Source organism: Anabrus simplex, chromosome 10 (genome assembly GCF_040414725.1).
Source record: "Anabrus simplex isolate iqAnaSimp1 chromosome 10, ASM4041472v1, whole genome shotgun sequence".
Taxonomy (NCBI): Eukaryota; Metazoa; Arthropoda; class Insecta; order Orthoptera; family Tettigoniidae; genus Anabrus; species Anabrus simplex.
In genome coordinates, this window is record NC_090274.1 from 53,316,970 (window position 1) to 53,339,567 (window position 22,598).

The 22,598-nt window shown below is 39.9% G+C and overlaps 1 long non-coding RNA gene across 1 annotated transcript in view; it reads left to right on the top strand.

Moving 5' to 3' along the window:
* LOC137502377 (uncharacterized) overlaps positions 1-22,598 on the top strand; it is a 58,348-nt gene that overhangs the window by 26,194 nt on the left and 9,556 nt on the right. Inside the window, exon 2 of the long non-coding RNA XR_011018754.1 lies at positions 713-909. This is a non-coding gene — a long non-coding RNA (uncharacterized lncRNA). The remainder of the gene's footprint in view (positions 1-712; positions 910-22,598) is intronic.

Here is a 22,598-nt window from a genome sequence, read left to right on the forward strand (position 1 = left end):
CGGCTGATCTGTCAGTGCGATGTAAAGCACGTTGTAAAATATTACTTCTCTTAATGGCTCTACATCATTTTCACGACGTGCTACGCAATTACTAATGGAATGGAAAGGAGCAGTGGCTCAGTCCCTCGATGAGTGAACCCAGCACCCTCGGCAGTCCTGCGAAGGCAAGTGCGCCAATTCATAGGTGCGAACTTTGACACTTTCTGTAGATCGCGCAAGTTACATTCCTAAAGGAATGTTTTGGCCATTGTGTTATTCTTGGCTCATTTAACGTGTGCGAAATTTACGTAAGATCAGATTCCCTGGTTTGAGCCCTTCCCTTGTTAGAGATAAGTTTCTCTGGCACGAAATAGAGCATAGCTCAATTATCAGATACATGAAATAAACAAAAAGTGCACCTGTGGAGAATTTCTAGTTGAGAGAATAGTGAAGATCACGAATTTGCTGATCTTGCTTTGTGGGTTTGTTGCCTTGAGTTTCTAATTTTGTAGAATGAAGTGAAGACTGCACTGTTTATGTGGTACTATACTGGTCTGGGGATTATGGTTTCATAGCCTTCCTTTGGAACAACTTTTCTCATACTTTGTTAGAAGTTGGATCACTTTTTTGGGGGGGGGGGGGGGGGGGGGGGGGAGAGTTTATTACTGCATGCCATGTATTCTTGAGTCAGCTATATAAGTATGACTGACTGGTTGTTTCTTGTATTTTCTAGGTATGCTGGACATTGATGGTGGAATGTTCAGCTCTGTCCATTTCTGGTAGAACAAGCAGCTCGAAGACTGGAAGGGGCCCTGGTGTCGACAAACATTCCATCCATACTCTACAAGCTCAATCACCGTAGTCTCAAGTTTTCTATGCTGTTACCTGCAATAAGTTGTGATGGGAAATGATTCTTCTGTACAGAAACAGGTCTGTGTTACTCTGTTTTGACTTTTACAAGTAGCTCTTTAGTTTTAATGCCACAGGTATTCTTCCAATTTGTTTTAGTATATGGTACATATACGAGTTTGTTCTTCTTTTAACCCATTGATGCAGACATTGTTGGCACAAAAACTATGCCCTGAAGCAAGAATTAATTTAAAGGAATTTTCTGTGAAAAAAATATTAGAACTTTCACAACCTAAAAAGAAAATTGATAAAATACAGTAACACCCCGGACGTAGAGCCATCTGGTGACGAATGAACGTACCATTTCCACTTCTATTATAATGTCTAAATTTCAAAGTCATTGTTTAAGAAGCCTTTCTCGTCGAGATTTTTTTCTCTGTGAAATGTAAAGAATTTCACCTTTTCTTGACACAGCATAAGCCCAAAAGCCTATACAGTATCATGTCTAGAATCATATGTATTCAGCGAGCTCGATAGCTGCAGTCGCTTAAATGCGGCCAGTATCCAGTATTCGGGAGACAGTAGGTTCGAACCCCACCGTCGGCAGCCCTGAAGATGGTTTTCTGTGGTTTCCCATTTTCACACCAGGCAAATGCTGGGGCTGTACCTTAAGGCCACGGCCGCTTCCTTCCCACTCCTAGCCCTTTCCTGTCCCATCGTTGCCATAAGACCTATCTGTGTCGGTGCGACGTAAAGCAACTAGCAAAATATATGTATTCTGTCTGAATTAAGCTACAAGATGGCAGTACACACTCATTTTTGACCAAAACTGGAGTATGATCGTTTTTAGTAGTCGCTCTTCATTCTATTTAAGAGCTCGCTCTTGCAATGATGTTTGAAAATGTTTTCCATCGCAAACTGATGTCGGTTGTCTCGTAACAATGTGTGATGCTGGGAAAAGGACCTTTCAACTTCACAAGGACAGTCTTGCCTATTTCATCAAAGGAATGTCACTGGCAGTCAGTATTTCAATTTCACAAACGTCTTCTTGCCTTTCAAAAATTTCAGCTATCTTATACACAGTGGAATCCATAATTATTTTCAAACACACAAAATTTATGTTTAAGACCTCCCACTTCAGGACCTCTAAGTGAATTAATTTTTACCTCAGTGTCATACATCTCATTGTATTGGTTTACAATTTGGTTGATTAATTTTTTTATGCAAGAAGACAAAAAACTCAAATTTGAAGATAATCTTGTAATGTACTGTCTTTAAGCAAGTCCAATAGAATTTCAATTGATGTTGATGAGGATTGTTATTTAAATGGGCCTAACAGCTAGGTCATCAGTCCCTAATGGTACAAGGTGCAATGAAATTAAACTATAATTAAAACTTCAATATGTATTCACTGACTAGAATCTAAAACGTATGATCAGAAAGACCCTGAATCCAAAACAGTGGATCCGATTCACAATGTCTAATTTTGGCATGATACTTGTTATCCAAAGGGGTCCAAAATCCAGGTCATTGGTAACTCAGGCCCATTTTGAACAGTGGAACCAACCCATTCGAGCAGTGCGCTTGGCACCTATTCCCCCTATACGCTAGTCTCTGCCTCAGTGGAATGCACACGATGGTACTAATTGCAAGTAACACTGACCCACTGTCTTCCTCATGTAATGGTACTAGTCAAAAGTATTCTCATGGTTCTAATTCAATCATCCCTTGGCCACCCCTTTTAGTTGCCTCTTAAGACATGCAGGGGATAACGTGGGTATATTCTTGGTGTGTGTCTCCCCACCCACAGGGTGTTTTGATTGAAGTGTCATTGTTAGCATTTTAGTTCATCTATTAGTGACTTAAAATTTTCGAAATTGTTTGCATAATGCTTCTAACCACTTCCCACAATGGGTCTAGGTGGAAGTGCAAGATCTGGATTTTTTGCTCTGAACAAATCTATTATTGCTGCTTTCAGAAAAAAAAGTCAGCCTCTCTAACAGGAACTGTTTGGGAAAGTGACGCAGTTAATGCAAATGTATGATATAACTATAATCATAAATTTACAGACATTTCCAATGACATGAAATTATTACATTCGACCAAAAAGGGAAAACTGATGAATGTTTTGGAAAATTTAGAAATTTACCTTACACAAAAATGTAATTCTGAATCAAGTTTAAATGAGAAAAGTGCAGAAGATAACCCACTGTTTAGGCTAGCATATAATCATTTAAGGAACAAAAAGAAAAGACGAAAAACTTTGAAGATCCTAAATTTATATAGTATTCTCATTCAGTTCAACCAAAATTGTATGTATTGATCATTTTTATAATATTTCATAAGTTCTCTTTACTCTTTGATATGATGTATTGGGACACTATACTCTTTCAAATTGTAAAACAAAAGATTGTGTCAAATTGTGTTATTCTTTGATCTAACCACTGATGAAGGGAATGGTTGAGATTTCCCGAAACATGTATGGTTTAATAAATAGTGTTTCTTTCATTTAATGAGTGTATTGATCAAGGCGGATTTAAATAAACTAGCCTATTATAGTTATATTATACATTCAGACCAGTCAATACGGACCAAACACAATATTAACCTATCATGGTTAAGTTTATTAATAGTTAATGCAAATGTCGCTCCACCCTCCTGCATGTATTTGAGATTGGTTGTCGTCTGTGGAACTCTTTTGGTACAGGTGCTGTGCTTTTTCTTGGATGAGCAGCATCTATAGCAAAGGTTTTGGTCTCACTTAATGAATACAAATTTATTTTCGAAACTACTGTTTCGACCTGACAGTTGGGTCATCAGCCATTTAACGTAGCCTTATATCCAATATGAAAAAGCATATGATGTTATATACATTATAAAACATTTCTGGTGTTCAACTGTAATCATGATAGCATATCCAAAACATATGAGATTTAAATTGGTAAAACACCGCTATTTAACTTATCTGTTATGTGTAAACCATGCACTATACAAGTTACGTATATCGTGTTGGGAAAGCTCGCAGAGAGGCCTTCTGCTGCCTTCGTCATATACGGAACAGCGTCCATAATACATAGTAAAACATTTTCAAATTTCACCCCATTTGGCTATAATAACTGCAGAGATTCAATTGTTACATGATCCAGTGCTGATATTTCTCTACATGTTAATAGAAGAGACATCTTCAAAACTGTTTCCTTATTTTATAGCACACCTACCTCAATGTTTCCCCACTTTGCTTCCACTACAGTCTCGTGATTAGTCTATTCTTACCCTTTTTTTTTTTAATCCTTACATTCTGCTCTGATCTTCCCTAGCATTTCTTTGTAATATGCAGGGACATGTTGATTAATTAGGTGTTCTACAATTTGTGTACTTTATAAGAATGTTTCTAAGCTGTGAATGAATGGAAATCCACAGCCTGTTTCCAGTCATTCGACCGGGTCAGGGATGGAATGAATGAAGCCCCATCTAGCGGCAAGGATAGGAATTGTGCTGGCTGCCGAAGCCTGTCGCACTCCTCTGGGGCAATGATTAATGAATTATAGGTGAAATGATAATGGAGTGTTGCTGGAATGAAAGATGACACGGGGAAAACATGAGTACCCTGAGAAAAACCTGTCCTGCCTCAGTTTTCTCCAGCACAAATCTCACATGGAGAGAATGGGATTTGAACCAAGAAACCCAGCAGTGAGAGGCCGGTGCACTTTCGCCTGAACCACCGAGGCTCTTTCTAAGCTGTGGACTTCTTAATTTATTTATATATATAAAACTAGGGGTTTCTTGCCCCGTTAGTAATTTTTCCAGATAAAAGCAGAAATAAGTTTTAAGGAACACCACATAATCTTCATGTACTGCTGGGTAGGCAACCCGCTGATCAGACTTGTCTCGCGGTTTAGTTATCTTCCCCTATTTTTTCACTCCTTAGTGCCGAACTACCAATCAGATTTCATTCAAACCACTTCATAATCCCTCTCAGATGTAATAAGAACAAACTGAAAATTTCAGCAAAATCGGTCCAGTAGTTTTTTTGCGTCTTAGCTTCAAACATACCAACATCCAATTTTATATATATAGATAAGAGTTTTGTCTGTACATTGCTCAAAATTTCAAAAGAATGGTATTGCTGTATTGGTCATGTCCAGAGTAACAAGGAAATGCACGTTTTGATTTTCTGCCATTTCTGTCTATGTATGTACACGCATCACGAAAAAACGGCTGAATGGAATTTAATGAAAATCGGTATGCAAAGTTGCAGAATAAGTCCTCTACAATCTAGGTCATAAATGTTATTCATACTGAGAGAAATGGTAGTTATGGGGACGGCCTAAAACTTGAAATTTGCTTTACGTCGCACCAACACAGATAGGTCTTATGGTGATAATGGGATAAGAAATGGCTAGGAGTGTGAAGGAAGCAGCCTTGGCCTTAAGGTAAAGCCCCAGCATTTGCCTGGTGTGAAAATGGGAATCCACGGAATACCATATTCAGGGCTCCTGACAGTGGGGTTCGAATCCACCATCTCCCGGATGCAAGCTCACAGCTGTGCGCCCCTAACTGCATGGCCAACTCGCCTGGTCGTAACGAGTGTAAGAGCCTGCCTGAATATTGGCAGTAAGTAGCTGGGGAGTTAGATAAATTTCTTCTTTAGCATGCCATTCCTCTGGTTCATAAATTTTCTGATGCTACGTGTTCGTAACATATTGGTTCATCACGGCATTCGAGCTATTCAATCCCTACTGAGGCACTGATTGGAATGAACAATGTTCATAATTAACGGAATAATAGCAGAGGAGTTTTCACGGCTACATTCCTACTTGTAATGACCTACGTTGGTTTTAGTTAGGAAAACCACAGTCTTTCTGAGAATCCCATAGCAAAGCACGGGTACATCAACTAGTAAAGGAATATATAAAAGGAAAAAAAAAAGTTTTGCATAAATCTCCACAGTATTCGGAACTTTTTGAAAGCGAGGTATTTAAAGAGGAAGCTGCATCAACTAAAAGAACATTGTACTACGGTTGGGCACTATGTCCCGGTTTCGGCACAATGCGCCGGTGCAAAGTTATGTTCCGCTGTTCCAGAACACAGAGTGTCAATTGTTCCTAAACATTCTCAAGCGAGCCGGAGACACTGACTCGCTGTCCCATCAGAAGCGCCACTGTGCAGTGTGCACTGCCCTTCGCCTACTAGCTGAACTGTGCAGCGGGCGCACGGGACGCGGGACTGTAACTGCGCAGTGTAGAGAGAACTTTGAGAGGCAACATTACATGCTTCGCGCCAGTGGGAACTGGGAATGTGCCTGTACGGAACGTGCTGTGTGGTGTGTGCCTGTGTGTAGTTATGGCCATGGTCCAGCATAAAGCTGCAGGGAACGTGAACGAACTGTCTGAACACTGAAATTCGCGCCCACTAATCACGTTTAAAGGCTGCTTTTAGGTTAAGTTTTATCCGGTCAATATAAAATACACATAACACGGTTACAACGGCAGTGCAGGTGTTTAAAAGTAACCAATTCAAGAATATTTTCACCAGTTGAATGTATTGGCCTGTATTGTGAGTAATATCTCAAATTTCCCTCAACACTTTCTCGGGGATTGACGTTAAACATTAATTTGGACTTTAAGGAAACTTTTAAGCCCAAGAGAAACATGGGTCATCGCTTTGCAGTTAAAGATATAACTGGATGAATACATTGTTGTACTTTCGTGCTGTTAGACCGGGCGCACATTGAGAAGCAGTTGGCCGCAGAACAGGGAAGAGCAGAGCAGAACAGCGCGAAGCTTACGAAACTGCGAAGTGGATGTGAGCATACATTGCCACGCAGGGTCTCGTCGGTTTTCAGAAATAACATGTTTTCTTTAGACTCTGTGATACTGGGGCATCCAGTATAAAGATGCTCTTTTTTTCTTCAAGCATTCGCGATTTTTCTCATTTTGTTAGTCATCTTCACAATTTCCCTTGTGCTGATGGCAACGCGGTTATTCAGTTTAAGACAATCGCAATAAAACAACCACCTTCGCCAGTTTACAAGACTGAACAATATTTCTATGTTACCGATGTTCGGCGTTCATATGGACTAAGCAAAGAATTCAATTCATGATTATTTTTTATGTCGCACCGACACAGATAGGTCTTATGGCAACGATGGAATAGGAAAGGGCTAGGAATGGGAAGGAAGCGACCGTGTCCTTAATTAAGGTACAGTCCCCCCCCCCCTAGCATTAGCCTGGTGTGAAAATGGGAAACCACGGAAAACTATCTTCACGGTTGCCGACAGTGGGCTTCGAACCGCCTATCTCCCGAATGCAAGCTCATAGCAAGGCGATCCTAACCGCACGACCAACTTGCATGGTAAATTCATTAATAGGATCACAGTGGGGGAGAGGGAAAAATATGTATTTACAAATGTACTGCAAGATTTTCATCTTGTCACAAGACACAAGATACTAAAATCAATCAACATTGACAATCTGTTGTGAACGCGTTTGCATTTATATTTGACAAGACATGATAAATGATTTTCCGTATTTATCTCTTCACATAAATGTGATGATGGATGACGGCGACGGAGTCGGCGATGATGCTTTCCATAATCAGCATTAGATCTTTGTCTTAAATTCTATATGTTGCAAGAACTTGGGTCACGGATTGTTTCATAGATATATGAGGATTACATTCTTTTATTTGCTGTTTAACGTCGCACTAACATATCAAAGGTTTTCGGCGACGGAAGAGTGGAAGTTTGGGAAGGTAGCGGGCGTGGGCTTAATTAAGGTACAGCCCCAGCATTTGCCTAGTGTGAAAATGGGAAACCACGGAAAGCCATCTTCAGGGGTGCCGACAGTGGGGTTCGAACCCACTATCTCCCGAATGCAAGCTCACAGATGCGCGACCCTAACCGCACTGTCACTTGCTCGGTGGATTACATTTTAGGCCTTTCTCTAAACTACCTTGTTACCAAGCGTGAATAAAATTATTTATAGCCAGACTGTAGTGCCTTATTCCCCGAATTTACATACCGATTTTCATTAAATTCTGTTCAGCCATTTTCTCACGAACATACATACATACATACGTACATACATACGTACGTACATACTGCATTGCAGTCCACATGATTCACATAGTACCTACAAAACATGGTGAGACCGAACGGCTGTGGTAATTTTCTCCATTTCTTAACAAACTGCGTGACACGTGCGCAGGAAACTGTTTCTAAGACTGCGCGTGGTAGGCGGAAGTAGGTGCTCTGCTCTGTCCTGCCCTGTCTGTCAACTTGCTATGGTGCAATGATTTGTGTGGATTACAAAAATCTGCTCTGCGCTGCACTGCACTGCTTTAGCTGCTTCGCCTGTGTCCCAATCTTATGCTCTCTGCACTTCGAATTCCTTCCCTCTCAACTTCCATTTACTTTCTTCAATATCTCAAATTTCCCTCAACACTTTCTCGGGGATTGATGTTAAAAATTAATTTGGACTTTAAGGAAACTTTTAAGCCCAAGAAAAACATGGGTCATCGCTTTGGAATTAAGGATATGACTGGATGAAAAAATGTTGACACTCCAACACAGGGCGGCACACAGGCAGACACAGCCAAGGCCAACTAATCTATCTAGTGCGGTCTTGGCACAGCACATTCGGTTCAGGCACATTCCAGCTGAAGCGGAGCATGTCCCGTTGCCTCTCGAAGTTCTCTCTAGGATGCAGTTACAGTCCTGTGTCCCGTGTCTCGGCACTCTGTACCGAAACACTCCGCCTCAAGCTCCTAATGTTGCGGAACAAGTGAATGTTCCGGTCTGCCCAACCCTACATTGTACATGAAGCGGCAATTTTATTTTACAAGGGGCAGCCAAATTAAAAGCGAACACCCGCCATAACACATTCCGTGTGAAAGGTGGCAACACTGTTGTTACCTATCGATATTGCAATTGCTGTGGTTGGAGAACAGCAGAGTGACAACTCGCAGATGCATGCAGTTGTTGGATTATGTCTTTGTTGGTGCACGGACTGGTCTAGTGCGTTTGTCCAGCTGTAGAAATGGAGGCAACCGTAAAAGAGCAAAGAAGTGTGGTTCGTTTTCTGGTGGCTGAGGTTGGTGAAGTATGCGAAACTGTCGCATGTCTGCTATGTACGGCAAACACTGCATGTCCACGATTGGCATAGAAGATTCCGAGAAGGGCGCACATCACTGCCCAGAACAGGCTCACTGAGCCATTGCTCCTCATGTGATAGTGCGGATTGATGGCCTTCTCTGGGAAAACTGAATCACGGAAGAAATTGTTTCATACGGACGAGGAAGTGGAAGATTTGTTTGCGGTTGTGGATCCGCCAGCGATCTACCTCTTTCTACAAAACTGGAATTGATAGTCTAGTCTCCCAGTGGGATAAATGGATTAGTGCTTTTCGTAATGACTTTTGAATAAAACCATTCCATGGTCGTGTAGTAGCGGGTGTTCAGTTTTCATTACTGCCCCTTGTATTTCCTGCTAAATGCTGCAAGACTGCGATTGGTGTTCTACACATAGAGGTTTCCCCATATTTTTGCAGTTACTTTTGCTGTTACTTGTAAAAATTCCACTAAAAATCAGCAACATATTGCTGCAAATGAGGACATATACTGTACTTGACTTTTGTCATCAATCACTTTACACATATTCTTCTTGCGTTACGGCCTCTGTAGGACCACGGACAGCTCCTTCATGGATTGCATTTTCTTCTCCCAGAACCTCTTCATCCTTTCTCTTCTCTCCCGCTCTTCTTCCGAGATATTCAGTATCCTCTTCTCTTGTCTACTCCACTGGTGACTCTCAATCCTTTTCCTGTATCCATCCCTATCATTGATCTCTGGCATATTAGTCGGTATGTACTTGCTTCTCCAATTTTCCTTTTCTTCCACCTTGATCCCCAATTCTGACCATTCTTTCCGGAGTTCAACTACCCACTTGGTTCCTGTCTTTCCTTGTGTCCTCGCTGTTGTTTCCCATACTCTTTTCGTCATTCTATCCATATTCATCCTGATTACATGTCCCGCAAACCTTGCCCTTTTCAGTCTGATTTCTTCTGAGATTGTCCTCATGTTCCGGTATAGTTCTTCCCTGGGTCTCCTCATCCATCTCTCACCTCCTCTCTTAGGGCCTAGTATTTTCCTCAATATTTTTCTCTCCTCTTTCTCTAGTTGTTCCGCACCATTTCTTCCTAGTGCTATTGTCTCGGCAGCATTTCTCACCGTTGCCTTGTAATGTCTAATCTTTGTGTCTGTAGATATATTCTTTTTATTGTATATATCTCTGGTCATACAGAAGGCTGATCGCATCTTCTTTATCCTCTGTTATTCCCTCATTGCTCATATTCCTTCCTGTTATAAATTCTCCTAGGTACTTGAATTTGTCCACCTTTTGACGGTGCCTTCTGGTGTTGTCCAATCCTCAGTGGTATTCAATGTCTTTGTCTTGTAGGCAACCCGTACTAAATAAACATTGTGGTTCAAACTTGCCAAAGGCAGTGACTGAAGGATACTGAGTCACGTGCATCACATTGCATCAGACCTTATGAGGGATTCCCTTTTGACACAGAATGAAATAAAGGTCACATTTTGATGGGCAATCAGAAAGAATTATGACAGCAAGTTACATATTTTTTAAAGTTTTCAAATAGGAACTACTACTTTCACGCAACGTTGACTTGAAACGGGGAAAAGACCGCTCAACATCGCAGGATGTTATTGGGGCATATTTGAAATAAGTCAAATTGAGTTCAATTGAGGCTGACCTTCTCTTGCTTTCTACGTATCTCTTTCTATACAGGTTACCCTCCTAATTCACATAAATTGTAAGAAATTAGACAACAATTAGATGTGACAAATCGGTCTTTGAGAATATTGCCAAGGTATGTGAAAATGGAACAGAAAGAAAAAAATGACAAATACGAACATTCACGGAGAAATGACCATAATATAAAAAATTACCAGAAAATGACAAACGTTAAGAGCCCAAATATTACTTTAAAATAATGCAATTTTCAAGGGATATATAGTCACCATAGATAAGTGTTCTTCCCAGAAATTTTCGTCAGCTGGGTGGCAGGAATGAGCAGCCGGGCGGAGAATACTACGTAAAAAATGAACATGCTAAAATTTTAGTTTATTCCTCCCAGGTATTGACAATAATATCAGACAGGTATACATTAACTGCAAAATATAACTATTTTAGTGTTATGATCACGAACAAGATATGAGTATTTCGAACTTCTAGAGTTCTACTGTTCGCTCTTTTTATATTTGATTTAAAAGTTGCTTTACGTCACACCGACTCAGATACGTCTTATGGCGACGATGGGGTAGTAAGGCGCTAGGAGTGGGAAGGAAGTGACTGGTCTTAATTAAGGTACAGCCCCAACATTTGCCTGGTGTGAAAAAGGGAAACCACGGAAAACCATTTTCAGGGCCGTCAAAAGTGGGGTTAGACTACTGCTCGTTCATAATTATATAGGCCTAACACCGGGGCTTACCACTCGGTTGCTGTGGAGTGCCATACGGGTTTTATGACAACTGCTCGAATACTACACTACATGACAGTCAAGCTAAACATTTAACCTCCGATGTAATTGAAGCAATTATGCTGATAAAAGTGATATATCGTGTAAATAAACAGTTTTACAGTATGTACAATTTAATTTGGAGCAACCAGTGATTCAAATATGTATAATGTAATTACCTAGGTTATGTTAGCCGGGCGGCCTGTAAAAACGGCAGGGCGGTGCGCCCATCAAAAAGGTCCTAGGGAGAACACTGGATAGAATCATACTTAACTTATTTTTTTCTTTATATTATTTCCATGGAAAATACGTGACACGTCAAACATCCGGGCCCTAGGCATAAGTTTTGACTAAGAAAACATACCTCTTAGTAGGTAATGGGTTTGAAATGTTATTGTTGACTGTTTATTTCTTACTTTAAACAGATTTACTCATCAATGCAAGGTCAATTGCAGCATCCATGAGTTTGAAATCATTTCCTAACGCTGAGGCCCCAGTAGAGCGGAACGAGGATCACAAGCTTGCACGAGCTGGTTATTCTACTTTTACTGCATGCATCTCGGACTCACAAAAATACACTTCCCACTTTTGTGTTCCAGCTACAATTGCATCCAAGGTTTAGTATAACAGAATTTGTTTGAGGCTGCATCCTGATATGTACAATTCAGTTTCTCTTCCTTAGGAGGAATATGCTCCCTCTGAGTGGGGGGTGGGAATGTAAAATCCATGATATCTCGTGCCTGTTGTACAAGGCATAGTGGAATATTCACAAATATAACTGAAATTACAGCTGCTATTGTATAACAAAATTTTGGGTACCAATACAGATGTGCTAGACACGAGAATGGCCTTTCCTCACTTGCTAGGTAACCGGCAATGCAGAAGTCCTTCGTTTCTCCAACCACTGGCTACGTAATTCCTTTGTAATTATTATTTGCAACAAGCTTTTATTTTATTTTAATAGGAAAAATTTTATTACAGTAGTTTGAATTGAGTGGAAGTTAAAAGCATTTCCACAAAAAATATTTGTTGAGTGTGTCTCTAGTAGGAAAATAGAGCTTTAAGTGTAATATTTTTTTGAAAAGCAATTTATTTTCATTGTAATTATCATACTAGCAGAATTTTGTTTTCTACAAAGTTATTTAACAAAGGAAACCAGCACATGCTGTCAAGGTTAGTCACTTGTGCAACAAGTTTACAAAAACCATTCGGATTGAGTTTTCATTAATACGAAAAATATATGAAATAAAAAATTTCTAATTTAAAAATTAGAACAATTAACAATTTGTTTTTGTTCAAAATATTTATTTTTATGTGAAATAAAATTTTCATATTTACAGATTAGTGTTAGTTTGGAATTTCTCTTAGTCTTTTAACTACCCCCCTGCGGATGGGGGACGCACATGTAGAATACACCCGCGGTATCCCCTGCCTGTTGTAAGAGGCGACTACAAGGGGCGACCAAGGGATGATTGAATTAGAACCATGAGACTACTCTTGATTCGTACCATCTTGCGGGGAACACCATGGGTTGCATGTACTTGCGAGTAGTATCGCTAAATTGGTACGAAATAGGTTTGTGATTAGTTGCAGTAAAAAGCCTGGCCTGGTGGATTCCAGTACCCGTGCGTTGTACCCATGTGAGCAACACCGCGGGTCTGGACGTAGCCTGCGAGTTGTACCGCTATATGAGCGGCACCGTGGGTCAGCGTTGCCTGTGATTGGTACCCACTATGTGAGGAACACCACAGGAATACCGGCGCCTGTGACTAGTACACCTAGGTGAGGAACCTTACCGGTTTGCGTTGGCTATGAGTGGCGCCATTGTGTGAGCAACACCATAGGTCTGCGTTCCCTGTACGAATTGCAATACTTACGAGTAGTACCATCTTGTGTGGACCACCGTGAGTCTTCGCTACTTTTGATCAGTACCCCAAAAAGACAAATACCATGGTTCTACTTCACTCGCGACATGTACCATTCTGTGGGGCCTTGGACATGAATTTAGCACCCCTTCAGACATCAAACATCATTGTGCTTTATAAATGGTCCCTTGGTCAGTAATACTCTTAACTACATTCTTTTTGAGTCTGATCCACTGTTTTTTGTTTGTTTGTAGGGTTCATGTCCATCCATCCATTCTTCATGACATTTATTTTATTTTGGTCAGTGGATGAATTTGAATTTGTTATTTCATTTCCTACCATTAGGGGCCAATGACCTCGATGTTAGGCCCCTTTAAACAAGCATCTTTTAACTACCATCACGAAGATAGATAAATGAGATTCTGAGTCAGAATGTGGAATGTTAGAAGTTTGAAACGTTGTGCTAGGTTAGAGAATCTGAAAAGGGAGATGGATAAACTAAAGTTAGATGTATTTGGTATAAGTACGCTGGCAGGAAGAACAGGATTTTTGGTCAGGTGACTAGAGAATTATTAACTCAGTGAAACTGGGGGGGGGGGGGTGCAGGAGTTGGTTTAATAACAAAATAAGGCAGCGGATAAGCTACTACGAGCAACATAGTGAAACTATTATTGTTGTCAAGATAGACACCAAACCAATGCCCACCACAATAGTGCAGGTCTACATGCCTACTAGTTCAGCAGATGAAGAAATTGAAAGAATATATGAAGAGATAGTAGATTTAATACAATATGTAAAAGGTGACTAGAATCTAATTGTGATGGCAGACTGGAATTCAGTGGTAGGCCAAGGCAGACAAGATAATGTGGTCAGAGAATTTGGACAAAGGAATGAAAGGAGGAAGTCGGCTGGTTGAATTCTGCACCAATCGCAATTTAACCCTTGCTAATACTTGGTTCAAACACCGCTAATGATGGCTTTATATGTGGATGAGACCTGGAGGGACTCGAAGGTATCAAATAGACTTCATTATGATTAGGCAGAGATTCAGAAACCAGGTGTTGTATTGAGACTTTCCCAAGAGCAAACGTGGACTCAGGCCAAAACGTGGGTCATGAAACGACATCTGAAGTTGAAGAAATTGAAAAAAGGAACAAATGCAAGTAGATGGGACCTAGACAAGTTGAAAGCAAAGTGTGAGGGATTCTTTCAAAGAACATGTTGCACAAGGACTAAATGAAAAGGCTGAAGAAAACATAGAGGAAAAATGGACAGTCGTAAAGAATAGTATCAATAAAGCTGCTGAAGAAAGGAAAGTAAACTAAAAATCAGGGAATAACTAAGGAGATACTAAACTTGATTAATGAATGAAAAAAGTACAAGAATGTAAGAAATGAGGAGGGCAGAAAAGAACATAGGCGAATAATGAAGATAGAAAGGGCAGGACAGCTAAGGAAGAAAGGCTGAAAGAGAAGTGAAAGGATGTTGAAGGTTGTACGGTCCTAGGAAAGGTAGATGCTGGATACAGGAAAATCAAGGAAACCTTTGGTGAAAGGAAAAGTATAAATATTAATAGCTCAGATGGAAAACCACTTCCAGGGAAAAATCAGGCAGAAAGATGGCAGGAACATATCCATTTAATGACATGCTATGGAATTCACAAAATCATATAAGATCTAAAGATTGCTGAAACCCTAAGAGGAAAGATATATACAGTCTGAGGAGGTACATGATTCTCAGACTGGGTCAAACCACCAGATTAACATGACAGCCATACCACCGGGCTCAAGTAGTGGTTCATATTAGACCTCACAATTAGAAACGAGGCATAATGTACTCAACCACATGATGTACACAAGGGGAAATGTGATATATATATATATATATATATATGAACCTACAATTCCGTACTATGCTGAGAAATATCATCTGGACTCCATAGAAGTTATAGGACTGATGGTGGGAGCAAGAGGCACCATTACTTGCTTTTATAAGAAACTTAATTTGGAGTCCTGGCTATATCTTTGTCCTATGAGTTCCTCACTGGTTTCAAAATTGTTGATATTATTTTTATTAAGTAATAGGTAGGCTATAATATGATACACCAATTCATTTAGACATATTTTGCACGACCCTTGTAGTTGTCAATCAACTTTTTATGTAAGCTTTGTCTTTTTGGCACCCTCTATATGGGGGGCAACAGAAATATTATCTCAAGGTAAAGACTTAGATGATAAGGTTATGGAACAAGAGGCCGTTTCATTATTTCCCATTATCCAGCTGTAGCTGGGTAAGGGCAAATATGGTTCCTCTCCACTTTCTTTGGTCTTTCCACCACTCCTTGTCCAAGAGTGTCCCATTCCAGATTTCTTTTTCTAATACTGCATTGCATTGTCCTTCAGTCTCAATTGTGGTCGTCTGCAGCCTCTCCTTCCTTGCATTTGCATTTCCATCTCTTTTTTTGGCATTCTTTCATCACTTATTCGCTTTATGTGCCCAAACCATTTTAATTGGCTCTCCACTATTCTATCATTAATTTTTTCCACTTCAATTTCTTCCTGGATTTTCTCACTTCTTATTTTGTATCTTATACTCTTCTGTATCATACTCAAGAACTTAATTTCAGCTATTATTTATTTATTCGTATCAGAAGCATTAATACTATAAATACATATACATATATACTCTTACTGAATTAAATACATTATATACAAAGTCAATCTTATCAAAAAACAAAGGTCTATACTACTTTTGACCAGAAATTGGCGACATCCAGTGCATTTTCTGTTGCCTGAAGTAGATCTTGTAGTGTGCATGTTTTAGGGCACTTACTACACTGCTGCTTGTATTAGACTCTCATCCTTCTTCGTTACTGTCCAAGTTTCTGCTCCGTAAGTTGTTACAGGTACGTAATACATCTTGTACATAGTGTCCTTTGCTTCCATTGGCACATCTTTGTCCCATAACATAATTCTTACAGTATGATAGCAACAGCTTCCAGCTTGAATCCTCTTACTAATGTCAGCATCCAGTCGAGCATTCTCGATTAATTCACTCCCCAGATATTTGAACGTCTCTACTACTTCCAGGGGCTTGTCTGAAAGTCTAATCTGACCTTTCCCTTCTTTCTCCCCTCTAGTCATAAAAAGTTTTATTTTCTTCATTTATTTTCAATCCACATTCTTCAATCCTCCCATTCACCACATCCAACTGTTCTTGAATCTTCATGTCCTCTTCTCCCCAAATCATAATATAATCTGCAAATATGTTCATTTCTCTTCCTCAATGTTGCTTTTGCCGTCACCCATCAAATACTTTAATATTACTTATCTAGACTCACAGAGCGCGCTGATGCTATGCGGAATATTGAACACTTCCGCGCATCGCCATGTTGCGGGCGCTTCAGCTTCGAATGCATGGCTAGCACGTGGTAATGTTTACAGACCCTTGCATGTTTTCGATTTGATTTGAATCATGCCTGTTAGTGGATCTGTTTTAGTATCATATGTGACGGAATATGTCATATTTTCAAGGAATGTGGGAGCTGATACATTACAGTACTTTTGGCAATATTAGGCCTAAAGTTAGACCTTACCTGTAGAATGGAAAGATATTCACGAGGGTGAATTCGCGTGCAGCTTTCATTTGTACAGGTTGCTATCGGAAGGGATCTGGTATTTCTTTTCACATGTGAGTAGAAATAGAACTGTTATAAAATAACTTTAATTTACCGTAGGGCCTAATCGAGAACTACACAGGTTATAGGGTGGTTGATTCAGAGAACGCATGGACATGAAATTTAGAATAGTTAGGCTGCTTCTTTTTTGTTTGCCTTTTTCCAATTCATCGGAGATAATTGTTTAGAACTAAACAGCTGTTCTGAAAAAGGCTACATATTTTTCACACAAACTGTGTTGCGGTATTACAAATTTGATAAACCTGGAGCTAGAATTCTTATGATTGATACAACTGATATTAGGGTAAGGTATTGCTTCAAATTATCAATTATATGAAAAATGATTTATTAGTATCGTATGTCTTGGATTCTCCAATTTTTCCCATTTGCTTTATAATAAAAGAATACAATTGTTAATGTGCTATTCCGGAAAAATCTGACAATATAAAGTCTAAATAAAGCTCATTAATCTTGTCAATCCTAGTCTGCATTAGAAAACGCAAATCAAATTGACTGTTCACTAAGATATTAATCTTTTTGTTTGCAAGTGCTTTACTTTCAGTTTCATCTATTTTCATTCTGGTGTAAATCATGGTGCTCATATTAGAGAAAATTTAGAATGCACTTTCAATTTTTATGTGCTCAGATAATGTTAATTCAGAATGAGTTTGTAAAAGCAGTAATACTCAAGAAGATATCATGAGGAGGGTTTTACATCTTAAGTGATACTATTCTTACTTAAGCCTAACCGGGCGAGTTGGCTGTGCGATTAGGACCACGCAGCTGTGAGCTTGCATCCGGGATATAGTGGGTTCGAACCCCACTAATGGCAGCCCTGAAGATGGTTTTCCGTGGTTTCCCATTATCACACCAGACAAATGCTGGGGCTGACTTTAATTAAGGCCACGGGCTCTTCCTTCTCATTCCTAGGCCATTTCCTTATCGTCGCGATGGTGTCGGTGAGATGTAAAGCAAATTGGTAAAAATAAAACTTAAGCTTAAACCACGCAGAGAAACTCAAACTAACCCGAGACATTCATTTGATTTTAAGAAATACACAACAGAAGACTAGCACTAGTGTAACAAATGTCAGGCAGCATTTACCCTAAATCCAAATCAAACAATAATGATAACTTCTGCTCATCCAGTTACATTATTTCATATCCAAACCAAACCAAATCCCATGGCACAACAGGCCCGAAAGGCCATGGCCTACTAAGGGACCGCTGCTCGGCCTGAAGGCCTGCAGATTACGAGGTGTCGTGGTCAGCACAGCGAATCCTTTCGGCCGTTATCTCACCGTCAGATAGCTCCGCAATTGTAATCACGTAGGCTGAACGGACCTTGAACCAGCACTCAGATTCAGGTACAAATCTCTGACCTGGCCGGGGATTGAACCGGGGCCTCCGGGTAAGAAGTAGACACGCTACCGCTACACCGCAGAACCGGCATTTCATATTCAGAAAATTATAAAACATGCATCTGATTGTTTTAGAATGATTTCTGCAGTCATGTACTTCTTAAACAATGTGTTCAGAGAATTGAGTAAAATTTGCTGTAGGCCTAAAGACTTATCAGAGAGGAATCGTAAGCTATGTAACCTTTCATAGAAAGATTTTATTTCACAGGTTTCCTTTTTTGTTATTGAAGATTATTGTTATCGGTACAAGAGTTCGTAAATATTTGTGTTCTGCAGTCTGCTGAGACAGGCAATTTTTATCTCACAATATATAATCATACGTTGTAGACTGCTTTTTGAACATGTCTTCTTATTTTCAATAAAGCTGAATTGTAGAGTCTAGGTTTCTCAAGAGACAGATTGTCACGTGATCCTCGTCCTTTGAGTCTGGCCTTCTTGAGATACATACAATGTTCCAACAAATTAGTTACAAACATGACCCTTATACAGTATTAAAGTGAGCGACATGATAATTTTCGAGGTACTGCTAGTGTGTTTTTGGAGTAGTGCAATTTTCAGTCTTATTGTCTGCTAAAGTTTTTTTTAGGTGCGCCACCTATGGGCTATCCAAAGGATTTGTGTAGATTGTTCAGTTTTTATACAGAAATATATTTTAATATTACCACAGCCTTCAATATGAGGGTAATCCCAAAAATGAGGTCTCCTACTTTTTTATAAATACAGAGCTCTGCGAGGCTGCTGGTCGCAATATTGTGAAGAGTTTCCTGCGCTCGCATATAAACATGCGCACGCCGTACTGAGGCACTCGGCTTGGCAGCCATTGAGAATGGAGCTCCCATTGGATGTTACCACCAAGTGCGAAGTGCGCGCAGTTATTCGGTTTTTGAACGCAAAAGGTACTGAACCGATTGCAATCCATCGCCAGTTGACGGAAGTGTATGGTGAGTCATGCATAGATGTCAAAAATGTTCGTAAGTGGTGTAGAGAGTTTGCAGCGGGTCGGGCTGAAATTCACAACGAACAAAGGTGTGGGAGATTGTCAATTTCCGTTGAGACAGTTGTGAAGGTTGAGCAAATCGTGCGAGAAGGTTGGCGGATCACCCTGGATGATCTCTGTACTCTGGTTCCTGAGGTTTCCTGAAGCGCTACTCACAGAATTTTAACGGAGAAGTTGAAATACCAGAAGGTGTGCGCAAGATGGGTGACACTCGTGCTGACTGAAGTTCACATGCGGCAACAAGTTGATTTTTCCCGCGCATTTCTTAGACGCCTTGCAGCTGAACAGGACAACTTTTTGGACTCATTTGTTACGGGTAATGAAACCTGGGTGTTCCACTTTACCCTATAGTCCTGACTTGGCACCCAGTGACTCACTTGTTCCCTAAGTTGAAAGAACCTTTGAGTACCAACGAGGTGAAAGATGAGGTTCACAACTTCCTGAACAGCATGGCGGCGAGCTGGTATGACATGGGCATACAAAAACCGTCACAGCGTCTACAAAAATGCATCGACCAAAATGGTGATTATGAAGAAAAATAGGTAAATGTTCAAGCTGTAAAATGATGTAAACCATTGTTGAAATAAACAGGTCTATGTATTTATAAAAAAATAGATCATCTTAGTTTTGGGATTTTTCATATTATGCTGCCTTCATCCTTCACAAATCTGGTGTTAACTTGCTCTCTTTTTGTTTCTTAAAGTACCATACAGTAATTTTTGCTGCCCTGCATATCATCTCTCAATTTCTGTGTGTATAAGGCCCAGCTTTTCCTCTTTCCTTCCTCCACTACCTTTTTGATCAAATTCTTTGCCTCTGCATATTCTTCTACTTTCTTCAGTCTTAGATGTTTTCCATGCCATTTTCTTTTCCTTCTTCATTCTTAGATTTTGGCCATCTAAGTACCACAGAAAATAACCGTGTGCATTCGTCTTAATCCTTCTTTTCTCGACTTCCAATAGTTCTTCATCCTTTCACTTTGTTGTTTCTTCCTCTCTTGTGTCCAGATGTTGTTATAACCTTTCCTTTTTTCCTTCTCCTGGAAACCCTTGAAATTTTGTATCAATCTTCTGAAAGTTGTTCTGTCTTGTATTATATTGTCTGTTATTCCAATCTGTCATATCTTTTTTTACACCTTGGATCCCCTGGTTGCCATTCTTGCTTTTGTAAATATGGTTAAACACTTGTTTTGTCAATCTACTGTTATCCATCCTAATTATGTGATCCAAAAAAATGTAATTCTCCTCTTTCTAACAGCCTACCATTTTCTTCATCCATGTTTACATCTTTATTCCTCCTATGTCTAAACTCTCCTTCCTTCGTTTTCAATGGTCCCCAAATTTTCCTCAATAGCGTATAATCCCGAATACCACCTGCCACCGAATAAGACCTGCCCCCTAAATCTGAGATGGCAAAATACAGGGGGAAAAATAAAATCAAATAACTTGCATACCTATTTAATTTTCTTCAAATATTGTATACCACAAATATAAATTCAAACGGCTTACAGTTAATAAAATCATCACGAAAATCATAAATAAAATCTATCCAGTACTCAGATCATTCAAAATTCGTCGCTGGCATCTTTCCACAGACAGTCGTCCTCACTACTGTCCACTGAATTTGAAATTCCACGTTTCTTAAAGCTTTTGGATGCTAGATCGCTGGGAATGCACGCCCATGCGGTCTTGATCCAGCTGCATACTAGTCAAACTTCAGATCCCTTCACTCGTCCAGTTTCTGTTAATGCGTGATCACAATCAGACATCCAACTTCTGTAGAACAGAAATGAGTCCTCCAGGAATTATCGCAAGATCGGTTTTTCCTTTCCTCATCATATCTTTTACGGCGTCAGTTGTATGTCCTCGGTAACTGTCCACCACAAGCATGTTTCACTTTTATAACAAAGCTCCCAGGCGATGTTGTCAAACACACTTCACCCAGTCCTCAACTAACGCACTGTCCATCCAGCCGGACTCGTGATCTAACTCCAGACGGCAAGTTTCCTTTCGGAGTTTTCCATTTCAGAACCACGTAGGGAGGGAGTTTAGTTCCATCCGCTAATACGCACAACATAACCGTGCATCGTTGCTTTTCAGTACCACTTGTTCTGATGGTTACACTTTTAGAACCCTTCATATCCACTGTATTTTCCAACGGCATTTCAAAATACAGGTGTCTGGTCAGCATTCCCAATTTGCGACAGCAAACAGGAATTTTGCTTCCTCAAATGAATGCGACTCTGAAAGGCCGTTAATTTTTTCATACGCCCCAGGGAGACATGAAACAGATGTACGTCTCCAAATGCACAATCCCTTTCTCTGATAAGTTTCGGATCCATCCGTGGCTTGCAGTAAAACCCTGTGTTTTGAGTTCTTTTAAGATCTCTAGTGCTTTCAATTGACACATTTCACTAGAAACAGCTTATCCTAACTCACGTTTTTCTATCACAAATTTATAGTCTTTCTTCAATTTCAGGAAACTCTGCACTCCACCTGCGGAATGTGCTGCGGTTGCCGTTACTTTTTAGAAGTTTTTCCTTCTGCGAATCGCAAATACACGATTCATCAATACCGTACTTTCTGCCAATGGCATGATTTCAATCTTGCTTACACGTTTAAGTTTCTCACGCACAGTAAATGACTGCAGACGCCGTTTTGAATCCATGGCTTACTATCGAGGCAGCACTTTCATGGGACAGATAGGGAATTCGAATTTGAGCAACGTAGACTTCCGTAACCAACAGTCTCGACTCTTGCAAAGTATATCTCGCGAGATCAGCTATTCGCACACCCAGCATGCCAGCAACACTTGTGAAACAAATGACGATCAAGCATCTGCAGGAGCAGCTTTCATATTTACTGCATATTTATCCATATTTTTTTATTTAATGTATTTCATTACTTAAATTTAATGTTTACATGCTGCTAATCGTATTGAGAAAAAATCAATCTTGTTTCCTAGAACGCAACTAAAACACAATAAGACCTGAATATTTGTTTACATGTGGTATATTGAATATGGTAACCATATTCAAATCTTTCAATACTCCATGTAAACGTAGTAGATATTTACGAGAATGAACGGCTTGAATACGACCCACATCCAAGATTTGGAACCAATATTTTGGGGAAAAAAATGTGGGTGGTATTAGCGATTATACGGTATTTTCCAAAATATGTAATTCTCCTCTTTCTGAGTTTGTCTAACAGCCTTTAATTTTCTTCATCTTTGTATAGAACTTTATTCCTCCTATACCTAAACTCTCCTTCCTTTG